The sequence below is a fragment of the Triticum dicoccoides genome, chromosome 2B (genome assembly GCF_002162155.2).
Source record: "Triticum dicoccoides isolate Atlit2015 ecotype Zavitan chromosome 2B, WEW_v2.0, whole genome shotgun sequence".
Classification (NCBI taxonomy): Eukaryota; Viridiplantae; Streptophyta; class Magnoliopsida; order Poales; family Poaceae; genus Triticum; species Triticum dicoccoides.
In genome coordinates this window covers 113,874,025-113,892,057 of record NC_041383.1, presented here as the reverse complement: position 1 = coordinate 113,892,057, position 18,033 = coordinate 113,874,025, and the positions used below count along the sequence as shown (strand labels likewise).

The 18,033-nt window shown below is 44.7% G+C and overlaps 2 pseudogenes; both read left to right on the top strand.

Annotated features, from left to right (window-relative positions):
• The first annotated feature begins 2,811 nt into the window (after positions 1-2,811).
• Positions 2,812-4,795, top strand: LOC119360611 (annotated as a pseudogene).
• A 5,629-nt stretch (positions 4,796-10,424) lies between these two features.
• On the top strand, positions 10,425-12,342 carry LOC119360610 (annotated as a pseudogene).
• Positions 12,343-18,033: the final 5,691 nt, after the last annotated feature.

Below are 18,033 nucleotides of genomic sequence, written 5' to 3'. Positions count from 1 at the left end.
TTCCTGCAAGCAACCGAAGAACAAGCAAGAATATGATAAAAGCAATCTGAATATTGCGAGTATATATGAAGTATTGATAAAGGTGGGGATCCGTAAGCAGTCTTGGTCTGGTCGTTGGACACAAACGAAGTACACGAAGTTGCAATGGCTAACTTTTAACTAAACAAATCCCCAGGGAAAAGCTACTAGATGGATCTACTTATATTTCTACTTATATAGGAGCAAGGGGTGGAGGCCAAGGACGTGGGAGGACGTCCCAAGGCAGCCTAAAACTAACCCTAGGTCGTACAAGGCCAATGGGATCAAGTGGAGGTGATGTAACACCTTTGGACTTGTAGTTTGACTCGGATTCTGCTACAGTATCAGATTGTTTCGTCCATAACTCAACGCTCCGGACGAATTTTAAGGTGAATCCAATTAGGTTGGAACGTGCACGAAATCTAGTTTCCAACAAAAAAAGAATCACCCAATTCGGAGTCTGTATGAAAAATTTGTTGGCGTTTTGAGTCAGGTATGTCTATGCAGTCTGAATCTGAATCCAGAACGTGAGAGACTTGGACTCTATCTTCTCTTGGGCTAAAAGTGACGTGAGAGAACTTTTTGAATAGCAAGTAAATATCTCTTTCTCACTTATCTTCATATGTGGATTGTACAAATGTCCCATACACCTGCAATTAGACATGGCATAAAAGTTTGTGAAGTATTTTTTTCCTGAATGACATAAATAAATTATTGCATAGTTTGCATTAGAAATCACCTCACAAATATACATGTATGCAATATTTTTGGTCGTATCCAAGGTAGTCATGTCCTCATCAAGTTAACCAGTAGTTTGAACTAAAATCACGACAAGAATTATGAAACAGAGAGAGAGAGAGGGGCCAACCTAGGGAGAGTGCGAGAAGAGCGCAGAGAGCAAGAGAAGCAGCTCTGGTCGCCATACTGTGTCGGCAATCGATCGAGCTTGGCGATTCTTCGATCAATTTGTGGTTTCTAGTCTAGGGCTTTCTCCCGTGTTTCACTAGCTATGGTCGGGTACATCTGTTTGGTTGTGGTATATAAATAGGAGAGGTTGACGAGGATAAGTTACACATATGGTAAGTATTCTATGGCCATATATTCTCAATTATAGTACTTACTCCATTCCTAAATATGTCTTTTCAAATATAGTACTACTTACTTCATTCTTAAATATAAGTCTTTTTTAGAGATTTCAATATAGACTACATACAAAGCAAATTAAGTGACTCTACGCTTTGAAATGTGTCTATATACAACCGTATGTAGTCCCTATTAAAATTTCTAAAATGTCTTATATTTAGAAATGGAGGGAGTACTTTTAATTATTCCCAATGGGAACGTCTTGGTGGGATCTCTACTCTATATGGTACCGAGGAATAATTCATCAAATCTAGGTGATATCATGCTTAGAGGCCGCATTTTTGTTTTGCGAGTTACTAGATCATGATCGTGGGCGTTACTGCGTTCGTTCATTTTTTTTTGAGAAGTTAGAGTATTGTGTAAATATTTGAAAAGATAAAGAAAATATATTTACTTAAAATACCCCAATATTAGACAATGATACAAATATAATATGATAGTAAGTAATACTTGCTAAGGGGTCAAACTTTGATGCCCATCCTGTTGTGACATCACCATGACAGGTCAAATGACACAAAATAAATAAGCATGTATAAAATATAAATACCCACCGAAGCTTTAAAGGATAACCAACATAATTTCAAGAGTAACATTTTCAGTGTTTCATAGGCATAACAGTTTTCACAGTGGATAACGTTTTTCTTACAACATAACACATAAAATATCAAAGAAGAGTAAAAGAAAATTTATGTTCTTTTACACATATATGAGTGAGCGACAATTTTCACAAAAATGTGTTTGTTTGAGATTCCCTCTTTACACCTCATATCGGATAGTTAATATGATTATGGTGTGGCTTACATAATGAGTGCTAGAGAGAATTGAATGACTTAAGCTGCGTGCTTTTTCTGTCCATCGAACTTTTCAGGGCTCAAAACCTCTCTATGGTTTCTGAAATATCTGATGGTTCAATAACAAAATGGTCATCTACGCATACTAAATTGGACAAAGCAGCATGGTTAGTAGTGCAACGTGGGCAACTATTGCAAACCAGACCCATAGTGCGATTCGAAACTTGTGTTTCTCACTTTCCGAGAATATATATCGAAAGGATAACTATTGACCTAAAGAATTTTTTAAGGAAATGATGGGAGACTTACTACAGGTGCATATATGAGATAGGCACTCCAACCTCACCAACTGAGAGACACAAAAACGGATGAATTGATTATGTCAAGGCCGCCACCAAAGAAGCATATCCAGACGAAACTAATGAATACATTTGATTTGCACATGCTTCTTGGCATGCCTAACTTAACCCCAACAAAAGGCGATGTGCATATGTCCGCATGTGCATCACACACGACACGAGGTAAAACTCCTCCACCACCCAGTAACCGTCGGTGGTGACGCTGAGGTCGGCACGATTGCTGATGCCCCCGCTCGCGATCTGGCTGTAGAACCCGGTCTTGCTGAGGAACTACCACGTGTCATGTGTGTTCACCTGCGCGGCTGCTAGACGGCGTGTACTCCCGCGTAAGCACGTGGGGGTCGACGCAGTAGACGTCGTCAAAGAAGATGTACCCTCAGGCGTCAGACATCTCCTTGTCGCCGGCGATCCACCGGTTAGGAACCCCAAGCTCTCCTTCCATGTCGGGCTGAAGTAGACACCGAGGGGCAGCGGCTGCGGCCCGGAGATGGTTCTTCGCCATGGCCATGGTGGTCCCTATGGCGTTGGTGGCGGTGGAGGTTGGTAGCTCAGTTTGCTTTCTTGGTTTCTTGAAGAACATTTTTTATGTCATACACATGAAATTTTTTATTACATTTTCTTGGCAACAACATGACAAAATATATAATAACATTTCTACATATTTGGAATATATTTTGTAGTGATTGAACAATTCTTCCAGAAGAAATATTTTTCCCCCGCAGGAGGGGGGGGGGGGGGAGAAAGATTTTTTAGGAGTAACTGGACATTTTCTTATTTAACAACACATAATATTTTTACTTTAAACAGGGATTTGAAAATTGTTAGAGAGTACCTATGAATTATGATAATTAATAAAATAGGAAACATTTGTTGCGCTAAGTAGTGTCTAGCCCAATCATGAGACCCTGCAGGCGGAACAAGCACTGCCCACAAGCGCCTTATAGCACCTCCCACGTCCATCTACTCTCGTACCTAGACCACCGAAGTTGATATGTGGATCTATGAAAATAATCAGAAAAGGTGGCCACCACATAGTTTGTCCCCAATATGAAGGTTCGGTCCCTCTTGAGCGATTATGTTAGTGTCTCTGGTAGCGATCGATCTAACCTCCTCATCAAGGTTCACCCAATGTCCCAAGCATTTCTTTGCCTCGTTTATGTTATTGTCTCTAGTTTGGTGTCTCTAGTTTGGTGACACCGTTTTTTCAAAACCATAGTGATCTAAAACCTCGGCAATGCATACTTCAGTTTCTAAAAATCACAGTTTTTCTCACTTCGGTTTACTAGAAAACAGAGGTTGAGAGATCTCTTTCTCAAATACTAAAAAGAGCATGGTGTTAGGCATACTATGGTTTATAGAACTGTGGTATTTGTTGATGTCAAACACATCAAACGTTTTAAAACCTTAGTTTTTTAAAACATGTTGACTTGACTGTATTCATGGATGATATATTCTTATTGCAGAAATGTGTGGAAGATAGGCTCAGCGCGCTGACCGACGACATCTTAATCTCTATCTTGGTGAGAGTCGACATTGCCACGGCAGCAAGAAGTAGCATTTTGTCAACGCGGTGGAGAAACTTGTGTGCTTACTTCGTAATCTCAAATTTCATGCCATGGACTTCCTTAGCGCCCCATGCGAAGGAGCTGCACGCCACATTGATCAAGCAATGGCGTCTCTGGTGAGAGCTACTAGCAGATTCTTGGCTCATCCACGCAGGAAACACACCACTAAAAAGCTATGCCTTGAGCTCTATCTCACCGGCAACTACTCGCATGACATCGGCCTGCTGGCTGCAACGCCATTGACAGTGAGATGGTAACAGATTTCGAACTCGCCAGAGGACTCCGCACACGAGGTTATGGTGCAGCAAGCTCAGGATATGGGTGGATTTTTCAGTGCCTTTCCTAGCATTCTTCGTTGCCTCACAAGGCTCCATCTACAAAATGTTCGGTTGGTCGAACGGGACATGAATCACCTTTTGTTCGACTGCTGCACCTTCGTCTGGACCACTACAACACCGGGGACTGTGCTGTATGGAAGATCAATGCGCCACGTTCGAATCTCAGAGTTCTAGAAGTCTACTTATCCAGGTTGAAAAGAGCCGAGGTGCTATGCCTTCTAAAACTAGAGCAGGTCCGCTGGCAGGCTTTGTTGTTTTATGAGGCCCCCTTATGTTTTGGTTATGTCCCGTCACTCAAGGAATTATCCCTCGTCTGTGATGCAACTTTCATTAACCAAGACTTTAGTTTAAGCCAGGTTCTAGACGATGCCACAAACATACATACTTTAACCTTAAACTTTCGAGGAGAAAAGGTAATTTTAGCCGATAGCTGTTATATTGTGGTTGTGTGCTATTTCGTTCGTACGAACTTAATGTTGGACTAGCACTAGGATTGTTCTAGTTTTGCTTGTTCATAACTTCACCATGTTATTTGCTTTTATTTACAATTTATAATTTCCATGAAGCATCTCATTACTTAGCAAATGACTAACCTGGTGCGCACATAACTTGCATCTATGACATACATATGTACAATTATTCTATTTTTACCTCTCTTTTCTTGTTCATCAGATTTGGATGCAACCAGACGGAAAACAACTATGCACTGCATTCAACAAGCTAAGAAAGCTGACCATCCATGGTATCTTTATAAAATTTGACCTATTATGGACATTAAATCTCATCGAAGCTGCTCCATCTGTCGAGACATTTGATGTTGAGGTACTTCTACTCATTCTTTTCAACTTTTAGTTAGAATGTGTACAAGTCTATCTGACTCAAAGCACCATCGTAATCTCTTTGGCTTTGATTACAATCCTACCATAACCCCTTATAATTTAGGTATTGCTGGTTGAATGCAGATGTTTGAACATCCATGCCAGGAGGGTGATGAAGCAAGAATAAGATGTTTTGGTGCTCAGAGAGTGGAACCTTCATGGAAGTTGTCTGGGTTCACAAGCTGTCACAAGTGGCAATTGAAAGAGTTCTAGTTAGGTGGTTTTAGGCCCCTACTGGAGCAACACTTTTTATTTGTAAGTACTGTTATGGGTCGAGCTCCAGACTTGAAGACAGAGGGTCAATATCCATGCAAGGGTTGTGACACAAGAATCCCAATACCTCCTCCGGTAGGGGGCTTCTTTCCAACTTTCAGGGATGCCCAAGAAGCAATAGCCAAGCAACTTAGAGAGAGGGCCCGGTCCTCGGCACAGATAATTTTTCGTAGTGGTTCGACATACCCCTCGTGGGCAACCCGATCATATATTTATTAGCTAGGAGAGTACAAGAGATCACGATAGTTGCGATGTACTGTATAATGTGAATTCCAGGAGTAACTCTCTTTGTATTTTTGGTATCATTTCATCAAAATCTGGTTATAATTAATAGATGAGGCAAATCATTGGTCTGTATTGCAAAAGCAACTTATAAAAGTTGTACAAATGTTGATTGCCAATGCAAGCTCATCCTGTCATGTGTTCACACTTTTGTGCAGGCTCTTTGTGTCTTGATAAAAGGCCACAAGAGAAGTTGGAGACCCGTTAGAGCATCTATAGTCGGACTTGACAAGTGTGGTCCCTCAAACGCCCACGAACGCGTCCACGGACACTGTCATTCCTCAAGTTCCCCTTCTCACAGCCGGATACCTCAATTAACATACCTCAAATCCATATAAACTCATGCAACTACGTAAACGATGCATTACACACATTGTCCGGCTACTACATCAGGACATGCCATCGGACTACCAAATATTGGCATGTTTAATCTGCATGCTAGCTATGGACTAGAAGATCATCCACGACTATCCTTGCCCTTCCCGGCGCCCTTCCTGTCCATCTCCCGGAGTAGCGGTCGAAGACGCGGTATAGATCGAGCTGGATCTGCTCATAGCCGGAGTTGTCCGACCCGTCGATGTCCTCCTTCTCCTCTTTGGAGGCAGTCCGAACATGGCATGGACCGCCCGATTCTGCTCTCAGTCGAGGGCGCATGTGTTCCTCCGCTGCCGCTTCTTAATAATGCGGGCCTGGATGGCTTCCTTCTCTGCGGCTGCCCGCGCCGCCGCATCAACCGCCTCTGCCACCGCCATGTCGGTTGCGAGGCGGGCCTCCGCCGCCCTCATCCTCTCCTTCCCACGACGGGCACACCGGTCCCGGTAGGACTCATACTCCAGCAGACTGGTGATGGGGAAATGGAGATTGGAAGGCTCCCAAGAGGACCGCAATTATCCAGCACATGAGGATTCGAGCGCCCAATGCGCCACGCAATGGACTCGCGCCAGACAGATCATGACGTCGGTCGGGCGTTATCCTCCTGGGGAGCGGCGGAGTGCAATGCGGATGGCCATTGCTTCCTCCAAACGCATAGGACGACACCCCGGTCAACGGATCGGTACAGGTCATCGTCGGATCCGCTGTCCGCCATGCTGAAGAAGGTTGGAGATCACTGAACGAGAGCTTGGGTGGCGGAGGAAAGTGGAGGGGACTAGAGTGAAGTGGCTAGGGTTTGGCCCGGATAACGGATGGAGAGGAATATATGTGGGGTCAGGTTGACCAGCGTGGGCCCCGGTGCGATGTGGCGGACTTTCCTGGGCATTTGGGTTGGATATGAGAGGTGTCGGTCGGTCCGGGCATTTCAGACCCGTTTGAGGTGCCCGTCTGGATTGCTTTTCGTGGCCGATCACTGATGGACCCGTCCGCCCGGACATATAAGGGAGCTAGGGCGTCCGGCTATAGATACTCTTATGTTATTACTCCTTCTGTACCTATGAGTTTGGCGTAAATTTCACAGCGCCCCCAAGGAGAGCCCATGATCATAATTAGCTTCCCAACATGGAGCCAAACGTGTAAGGATTTGTAACAACATGCAACTACGGTAGCCGTAGGGCATCTTCAACACTAAACCTCAAATTTACTTCACCATCTATCCGTATATTGGGGCCAGTCCGCGGATACTGATGTGCCAAAGGCCATGATACAAGCTGTCCACTTATATTTCAACCTCTGTTTGAACTAACCGGAAGGAATTAATATAAACACGGCTGATTTCATATAAACCGGCCAAAATTCATTACATTCTTTTTTTACAATTTTTAACTAAAAACTATACCAGACTAAGGTAACACTAGTCTACAGCCGGCGCCGATGGATATACATTCCCACGACACAGATACCCTTGACTAGTCTATGGCCGGCCGCGGCGGATCTTCATTGTCTTCCGCACGTCTGGCAGCCTGCTCGTCAGACTGTCGAGAGCCCCAAAGGTATATGCTTCAGCGCAAAGGACGGATCATTTCCCCATGCTCGGCAGCGCCGCACATCGGAGTGCAACCACCGCGATGTGCTTTAGCCGGAGGGACGGGGGCGATGGTGGCCTGCGACCGGGCAAGACACCGGTTGTGTACGCCGGCATCGCCTCGGTGGTGGGCTTCATGTGACCCAAGCGGCGGCGGCCTCCCATGTTCAACTTCTCCTCGATGCTGGTGGCGCGCGCAGACGTGGTGGCCACCATTTCGTCCATCTTCACGAAGTCGGCTTCTTTTCTCCGCCGGCAAGGCGCAGTTATGCGTACATTGACAGCGGATGGCGCGGTTATGGTAGGTGTCAGATCTGAGCGATCTCTATCATCTGCTCGTTGCTTGCTCGTTCTATTTTCCTCAAATAATAGTGTGTTGTTACCCGTGGCAACAAGAAGTCCCTATTTTGAGCCCGTCCATATATGGCCCAATTATATATTCTCAAGAACAAAATAGCTAGGGCTGACAAAGCAAATGAAGAAAAGAATGCACAGCAAGTTTTATTTCCTCCGAGCAAAACAACATCACAACATTGGCTACTACTCTTGTACATCAAGTTCAACTAGCAAAGAAAAGAGCAGATGCATTCGTGGGTATTCTCCGCCGTGCAGTCGCCTATGACGGCCTTGATGCGTGGGTACTTCCACATGAACTGCTCCACGCACAGCCCGCCGCAACGGTCCCGCTAGCAGACACCGTCGTGCGGGACGCGGATGACGACCACGTTGCCGCACGGGTACCCTGTCACCACCACCCCTCCAGCAGGATCCACACGAGAGACTGCCTGACACACTGAGGCATCGTGTACGTAAACAAGCACAGATCAGTTAACCAGTAGTTTGAACTAAAATCACGACAAGAATTATGAAACTGAGAGAGAGAGAGGGGGGCCAACCTAGGGAGAGTGCGAGAAGAGCGCAGAGAGCAAGAGAAGCAGCTCTGGTCGCCATACTGTGTCGGCAATCGATCGAGCTTGGCGATTCCTCGATCAATTTGTGGTTTCTAGTCTAGGGCTTTCTCCCGTGTTTCACTAGCTATGGTCGGGTACGTCTGTTTGGTCGTGGTATATAAATAGGAGCGGTTGACGAGGATAAGTTACACATATGGTAAGTATTCAATGGCCATATATTCTCTATTATAGTACTTACTCCATTCCTAAATATGTCTTTTCAAATATAGTACTACTTACTTCATTCTTAAATATATGTCTTTTTTAGATATTTCAATATAGACTACATACAAAGCAAATTAAGTGACTCTACGCTTTGAAATGTGTCTATATACAACCGTATGTAGTCCCTATTAAAATCTCTAAAATGTCTTATATTTAGAAACGGAGGGAGTACTTTTAATTATTCCCAATGGGAACGTCTTGGTAGGATCTCTACTCTATATGGTACTGAGGAATAATTCATCAAATCTAGGTGATCTCATGCTTAGAGGCCGCATTTTTGTTTTGCGAGTTACTAGATCATGATCGTGCGCGTTACTGCGTTCGTTCATTTTTTTGAGAAGTTAGAGTATTGTGTAAATATTTGAAAAGATAAAGAAAATATATTTACTTAAAATACCCCAATATTAGACAATGATACAAATATAATATGATAGTAAGTAATACTTGCTAAGGGGTCAAACTTTGATGCCCATCCTGTTGTGACATCACCATGACAGGTCAAATGACACAAAATAAATAAGCATGTATAAAATATAAATACCCACCGAAGCTTTAAAGGATAACCAACATAATTTCAAGAGTAACATTTTCAGTGTTTCATAGGCATAACAGTTTTCACAGGGGATAACGTTTTTCTTACAACATAACACATAAAATATCAAAGAAGAGTAAAAGAAAATTTTAAGTTTTTTTACACATATATGAGTGAGCGACAATTTTTACAAAAATGTGTTTGTTTGAGATTCCCTCTTTACACCTCATATCGGATAGTTAATATGATTATGGTGTGGCTTACATAATGAGTGCTAGAGAGAATTGAATGACTTAAGCTGCGTGCTTTTTCTGTCCATCGAACTTTTCAGGGCTCAAAACCTCTCTATGGTTTCTGAAATATCTGATGGTTCAATAACAAAATGGTCATCTACGCATACTAAATTGGACAAAGCAGCATGGTTAGTAGTGCAACGTGGGCAACTATTGCAAACCAGACCCATAGTGCGATTCGAAACTTGTGTTTCTCACTTTCCAAGAATATATATCGAAAGGATAACTATTGACATAAAGAATTTTTGAAGGAAATAATGGGAGACTTACTACAGGTGCATATATGAGATAGGCATTCCAACCTCACCAACTGAGAGACACAAAAACGGATGAATTGATTATGTCAAGGCCGCCACCAAAGAAGCATATCTAGACGAAACTAATGAATACATTTGATTTGCACATGCTTCTTGGCATGCCTAACTTAACCCCAACAAAAGGCGATGTGCATATGTCCGCATGTGCATCACACACGACACGAGGTAAAACTCCTCCACCACCCAGTAACCGTCGGTGGTCACGCTGAGGTCGGCACGATTGCTGATGCCCCCGCCCGCGATCTGGCTGTAGAACCCGGTCTTGCTGAGGAACTACCACGTGTCATGTGTGTTCACCTGCGCGGGTGCTAGACGGCGTGTACTCCCGCGTGAGCACGTGGGGGTCGACGCAGTAGACGTCGTCAAAGAAGATGTACCCTCAGGCGTCAGACATCTCCTTGTCGCCGGCGATCCACCGGTTAGGAACCCCAAGCTCTCCTTCCATGTCGGGCTGAAGTAGACACCGAGGGGCAGCGGCTGCGGCCCGGAGATGGTTCTTCGCCATGGCCATGGTGGTCCCTATGGCGTTGGTGGCGGTGGAGGTTGGTAGCTCAGTTTGCTTTCTTGGTTTCTTGAAGAACATTTTTTATGTCATACACATGAAATTTTTTATTACATTTTCTTGGCAACAACATGACAAAAAATATAATAACATTTCTACATATTTGGAATATATTTTGTAGTGATTGAACAATTCTTCCAGAAGAAATATTTTTCCCCCGCGGGAGGGGGGGGGGTAGAAAGATTTTTTAGGAGTAACTGGACATTTTCTTATTTAACAACACATAATATTTTTACTTTAAACAGGGATTTGAAAATTGTTAGAAAGTACCTATGAATTATGAGAATTAATAAAATAGGAAACATTTATTGCGCTAAGTAGTGTCTAGCCCAATCATGAGAACCTGCAGGCGGAACAAGCTCTGCCCACGAGCGCCTTATAGCACCTCCCACGTCCATCTACTCTCGTACCTAGACCACCGAAGTTGATATGTGGATCTATGAAAATAATCAGAAAAGGTGGCCACCACATAGTTTGTCCCCAATATGAAGGTTCGGTCCCTCTTGAGCGATTATGTTAGTGTCTCTGGTAGCGATCGATCTAACCTCCTCATCAAGGTTCACCCAATGTCCCAAGCATTTCTTTGCCTCGTTTATGTTATTGTCTCTAGTTTGGTGTCTCTAGTTTGGTGACACCGTTTTTTCAAAACCATAGTGATCTAAAACCTCGGCAATGCATACTTCAGTTTCTAAAAACCACAGTTTTTCTCACTTCGGTTTACTAGAAAACAGAGGTTGAGAGATCTCTTTCTCAAATACTAAAAAGAGCATGGTGTTAGGCATACTATGGTTTATAGAACTGTGGTATTTGTTGATGTCAAACACATCAAACGTTTTAAAACCTTAGTTTTTTAAAACATGTTGACTTGACTGTATTCATGGATGATATATTCTTATTGCAGAAATGTGTGGAAGATAGGCTCAGCGCGCTGACCGACGACATCTTAATCTCTATCTTGGTGAGAGTCGACATTGCCACGGCAGCAAGAAGTAGCATTTTATCAACGCGGTGGAGAAACTTGTGTGCTTACTTCGTAATCTCAAATTTCATGCCATGGACTTCCTTAGCGCCCCATGCGAAGGAGCTGCACGCCACATTGATCAAGCAATGGCGTCTCTGGTGAGAGCTACTAGCAGATTCTTGGCTCATCCACGCAGGAAACACACCACTAAAAAGCTATGCCTTGAGCTCTATCTCACCGGCAACTACTCGCATGACATCGGCCTGCTGGCTGCAACGCCATTGACAGTGAGATGGTAACAGATTTCGAACTCGCCAGAGGACTCCGCACACGAGGTTATGGTGCAGCAAGCTCAGGATATGGGTGGATTTTTCAGTGCCTTTCCTAGCATTCTTCGTTGCCTCACAAGGCTCCATCTACAAAATGTTCGGTTGGTCGAACGGGACATGAATCACCTTTTGTTCGACTGCTGCACCTTCGTCTGGACCACTACAACACCGGGGACTGTGCTGTATGGAAGATCAATGCGCCACGTTCGAATCTCAGAGTTCTAGAAGTCTACTTATCCAGGTTGAAAAGAGCCGAGGTGCTATGCCTTCTAAAACTAGAGCAGGTCCGTTGGCAGGCTTTGTTGTTTTATGAGGCCCCCTTATGTTTTGGTTATGTCCCGTCACTCAAGGAATTATCCCTCGTCTGTGATGCAACTTTCATTAACCAAGACTTTAGTTTAAGCCAGGTTCTAGACGATGCCACAAACATACATACTTTAACCTTAAACTTTCGAGGAGAAAAGGTAATTTTAGCCGATAGCTGATATATTGTGGTTGTGTGCTATTTCGTTCGTACGAACTTAATGTTGGACTAGCACTAGGATTGTTCTAGTTTTGCTGGTTCATAACCTCACCATGTTATTTGCTTTTATTTAAAATTTAAAATTTCTAGGAAGCATCCCATTACTTAGCAAATGACTAACCTGGTGCTCACATAACTTGCATCTATGACATGCAGATGTACAATTATTCTATTTTTACCTCTCTTTTCTTGTTCATCAGATTTGGATGCAACCAGACGGAAAACAACTATGCACTGCATTCAACAAGCTAAGAAAGCTGACCATCCATGGTATCTTTATAAAATTTGACCTATTATGGACATTAAATCTCATCGAAGCTGCTCCATCTGTCGAGACATTTGATGTTGAGGTACTTCTACTCATTCTTTTCAACTTTTAGTTAGAATGTGTACAAGTCTATCTGACTCAAAGCACCATCGTAATCTCTTTGGCTTTGATTACAATCCTACCATAACCCCTTATAATTTAGGTATTGCTGGTTGAATGCAGATGTTTGAACATCCATGCCAGGAGGGTGATGAAGCAAGAATAAGATGTTTTGGTGCTCAGAGAGTGGAACCTTCATGGAAGTTGTCTGGGTTCACAAGCTGTCACAAGTGGCAATTGAAAGAGTTCTAGTTAGGTGGTTTTAGGCCCCTACTGGAGCAACACTTTTTATTTGTAAGTACTGTTATGGGTCGAGCTCCAGACTTGAAGACAGAGGGTCAATATCCATGCAAGGGTTGTGACACAAGAATCCCAATACCTCCTCCGGTAGGGGGCTTCTTTCCAACTTTCAGGGATGCCCAAGAAGCAATAGCCAAGCAACTTAGAGAGAGGGCCCGGTCCTCGGCACAGATAATTTTTCGTAGTGGTTCGACATACCCCTCGTGGGCAACCCGATCATATATTTATTAGCTAGGAGAGTACAAGAGATCACGATAGTTGCGATGTACTGTGTAATGTGAATTCCATGAGTAACTCTCTTTGTATTTTTGGTATCATTTCATCAAAATCTGGTTATAATTAATAGATGAGGCAAATCATTGGTCTGTATTGCAAAAGCAACTTATAAAAGTTGTACAAATGTTGATTGCCAATGCAAGCTCATCCTGTCATGTGTTCACACTTTTGTGCAGGCTCTTTGTGTCTTGATAAAAGGCCACAAGAGAAGTTGGAGACCCGTTAGAGCATCTATAGTCGGACTTGACAAGTGTGGTCCCTCAAACGCCCACGAACGCGTCCACGGACACTGTCATTCCTCAAGTTCCCCTTCTCACAGCCGGATACCTCAATTAACATACCTCAAATCCATATAAACTCATGCAACTACATAAACGATGCATTACACACATTGTCCGGCTACTACATCAGGACATGCCATCGGACTACCAAATATTGGCATGTTTAATCTGCATGCTAGCTATGGACTAGAAGATCATCCACGACTATCCTTGCCCTTCCCGGCGCCCTTCCTGTCCATCTCCCGGAGTAGCGGTCGAAGACGCGGTATAGATCGAGCTGGATCTGCTCATAGCCGGAGTTGTCCGACCCGTCGATGTCCTCCTTCTCCTCTTTGGAGGCAGTCCGAACATGGCATGGACCGCCCGATTCTGCTCTCAGTCGAGGGCGCATGTGTTCCTCCGCTGCCGCTTCTTAATAATGCGGGCCTGGATGGCTTCCTTCTCTGCGGCTGCCCGCGCCGCCGCATCAACCGCCTCTGCCACCGCCATGTCGGTTGCGAGGCGGGCCTCCGCCGCCCTCATCCTCTCCTTCCCACGACGGGCACACCGGTCCCGGTAGGACTCATACTCCAGCGGACTGGTGATGGGGAAATGGAGATTGGAAGGCCCCCAAGAGGACCGCAATTATCCAGCACATGAGGATTCGAGCGCCCAATGCGCCACGCAATGGACTCGCGCCAGACAGATCATGACGTCGGTCGGGCGTTATCCTCCTGGGGAGCGGCGGAGTGCAATGCGGATGGCCATTGCTTCCTCCAAACGCACAGGACGACACCCCGGTCAACGGATCGGTACAGGTCATCGTCGGATCCACTGTCCGCCATGCTGAAGAAGGTTGGAGATCACTGAACGAGAGCTTGGGTGGCGAAGGAAAGTGGAGGGGACTAGAGTGAAGTGGCTAGGGTTTGGCCCGGATAACGGATGGAGAGGAATATATGTGGGGTCAGGTTGACCAGCGTGGGCCCCGGTGCGATGTGGCGGACTTTCCTGGGCATTTGGGTTGGATATGAGAGGTGTCGATCGGTCCGGGCATTTCAGACCCGTTTGAGGTGCCCGTCTGGATTGCTTTTCGTGGCCGATCACTGATGGACCCGTCCGCCCGGACATATAAGGGAGCTAGGGCGTCCGGCTATAGATACTCTTATGTTATTACTCCTTCTGTACCTATGAGTTTGGCGTAAATTTCACAGCGCCCCCAAGGAGAGCCCATGATCATAATTAGCTTCCCAACATGGAGCCAAACGTGTAAGGATTTGTAACAACATGCAACTACGGTAGCCGTAGGGCATCTTCAACACTAAACCTCAAATTTACTTCACCATCTATCCGTATATTGGGGCCAGTCCGCGGATACTGATGTGCCAAAGGCCATGATACAAGCTGTCCACTTATATTTCAACCTCTGTTTGAACTAACCGGAAGGAATTAATATAAACACGGCTGATTTCATATAAACCGGCCAAAATTCATTACATTCTTTTTTTACAATTTTTAACTAAAAACTATACCAGACTAAGGTAACACTAGTCTACAGCCGGCGCCGATGGATATACATTCCCACGACACAGATACCCTTGACTAGTCTATGGCCGGCCGCGGCGGATCTTCATTGTCTTCCGCACGTCTGGCAGCCTGCTCGTCAGACTGTCGAGAGCCCCAAAGGTATATGCTTCAGCGCAAAGGACGGATCATTTCCCCATGCTCGGCAGCGCCGCACATCGGAGTGCAACCACCGCGATGTGCTTTAGCCGGAGGGACGGGGGCGATGGTGGCCTGCGACCGGGCAAGACACCGGTTGTGTACGCCGGCATCGCCTCGGTGGTGGGCTTCATGTGACCCAAGCGGCGGCGGCCTCCCATGTTCAACTTCTCCTCGATGCTGGTGGCGCGCGCAGACGTGGTGGCCACCATTTCGTCCATCTTCACGAAGTCGGCTTCTTTTCTCCGCCGGCAAGGCGCAGTTATGCGTACATTGACAGCGGATGGCGCGGTTATGGTAGGTGTCAGATCTGAGCGATCTCTATCATCTGCTCGTTGCTTGCTCGTTCTATTTTCCTCAAATAATAGTGTGTTGTTACCCGTGGCAACAAGAAGTCCCTATTTTGAGCCCGTCCATATATGGCCCAATTATATATTCTCAAGAACAAAATAGCTAGGGCTGACAAAGCAAATGAAGAAAAGAATGCACAGCAAGTTTTATTTCCTCCGAGCAAAACAACATCACAACATTGGCTACTACTCTTGTACATCAAGTTCAACTAGCAAAGAAAAGAGCAGATGCATTCGTGGGTATTCTCCGCCGTGCAGTCGCCTATGACGGCCTTGATGCCTGGGTACTTCCACATGAACTGCTCCACGCACAGCCCGCCGCAACCGTCCCGCTAGCAGACACCGTCGTGCGGGACGCGGATGACGACCACGTTGCCGCACGGGTACCCTGTCACCACCACCCCTCCAGCAGGATCCACACGAGAGACTGCCTGACACACTGAGGCATCGTGTACGTAAACAAGCACAGATCAGTTAACCAGTAGTTTGAACTAAAATCACGACAAGAATTATGAAACTGAGAGAGAGAGAGGGGGGCCAACCTAGGGAGAGTGCGAGAAGAGCGCAGAGAGCAAGAGAAGCAGCTCTGGTCGCCATACTGTGTCGGCAATCGATCGAGCTTGGCGATTCTTCGATCAATTTGTGGTTTCTAGTCTAGGGCTTTCTCCCGTGTTTCACTAGCTATGGTCGGGTACGTCTGTTTGGTCGTGGTATATAAATAGGAGCGGTTGACGAGGATAAGTTACACATATGGTAAGTATTCTATGGCCATATATTCTCTATTATAGTACTTACTCCATTCCTAAATATGTCTTTTCAAATATAGTACTACTTACTTCATTCTTAAATATATGTCTTTTTTAGATATTTCAATATAGACTACATACAAAGCAAATTAAGTGACTCTACGCTTTGAAATGTGTCTATATACAACCGTATGTAGTCCCTATTAAAATCTCTAAAATGTCTTATATTTAGAAACGGAGGGAGTACTTTTAATTATTCCCAATGGGAACGTCTTGGTAGGATCTCTACTCTATATGGTACTGAGGAATAATTCATCAAATCTAGGTGATCTCATGCTTAGAGGCCGCATTTTTGTTTTGCGAGTTACTAGATCATGATCGTGCGCGTTACTGCGTTCGTTCATTTTTTTGAGAAGTTAGAGTATTGTGTAAATATTTGAAAAGATAAAGAAAATATATTTACTTAAAATACCCCAATATTAGACAATGATACAAATATAATATGATAGTAAGTAATACTTGCTAAGGGGTCAAACTTTGATGCCCATCCTGTTGTGACATCACCATGACAGCTCAAATGACACAAAATAAATAAGCATGTATAAAATATAAATACCCACCGAAGCTTTAAAGGATAACCAACATAATTTCAAGAGTAACATTTTCAGTGTTTCATAGGCATAACAGTTTTCACAGGGGATAACGTTTTTCTTACAACATAACACATAAAATATCAAAGAAGAGTAAAAGAAAATTTAAGTTTTTTTACACATATATGAGTGAGCGACAATTTTTACAAAAATGTGTATGTTTGAGATTCCCTCTTTACACCTCATATCGGATAGTTAATATGATTATGGTGTGGCTTACATAATGAGTGCTAGAGAGAATTGAATGACTTAAGCTGCGTGCTTTTTCTGTCCATCGAACTTTTCAGGGCTCAAAACCTCTCTATGGTTTCTGAAATATCTGATGGTTCAATAACAAAATGGTCATCTACGCATACTAAATTGGACAAAGCAGCATGGTTAGTAGTGCAACGTGGGCAACTATTGCAAACCAGACCCATAGTGCGATTCGAAACTTGTGTTTCTCACTTTCCAAGAATATATATCGAAAGGATAACTATTGACATAAAGAATTTTTGAAGGAAATAATGGGAGACTTACTACAGGTGCATATATGAGATAGGCATTCCAACCTCACCAACTGAGAGACACAAAAACGGATGAATTGATTATGTCAAGGCCGCCACCAAAGAAGCATATCTAGACGAAACTAATGAATACATTTGATTTGCACATGCTTCTTGGCATGCCTAACTTAACCCCAACAAAAGGCGATGTGCATATGTCCGCATGTGCATCACACACGACACGAGGTAAAACTCCTCCACCACCCAGTAACCGTCGGTGGTCACGCTGAGGTCGGCACGATTGCTGATGCCCCCGCCCGCGATCTGGCTGTAGAACCCGGTCTTGCTGAGGAACTACCACGTGTCATGTGTGTTCACCTGCGCGGGTGCTAGACGGCGTGTACTCCCGCGTGAGCACGTGGGGGTCGACGCAGTAGACGTCGTCAAAGAAGATGTACCCTCAGGCGTCAGACATCTCCTTGTCGCCGGCGATCCACCGGTTAGGAACCCCAAGCTCTCCTTCCATGTCGGGCTGAAGTAGACACCGAGGGGCAGCGGCTGCGGCCCGGAGATGGTTCTTCGCC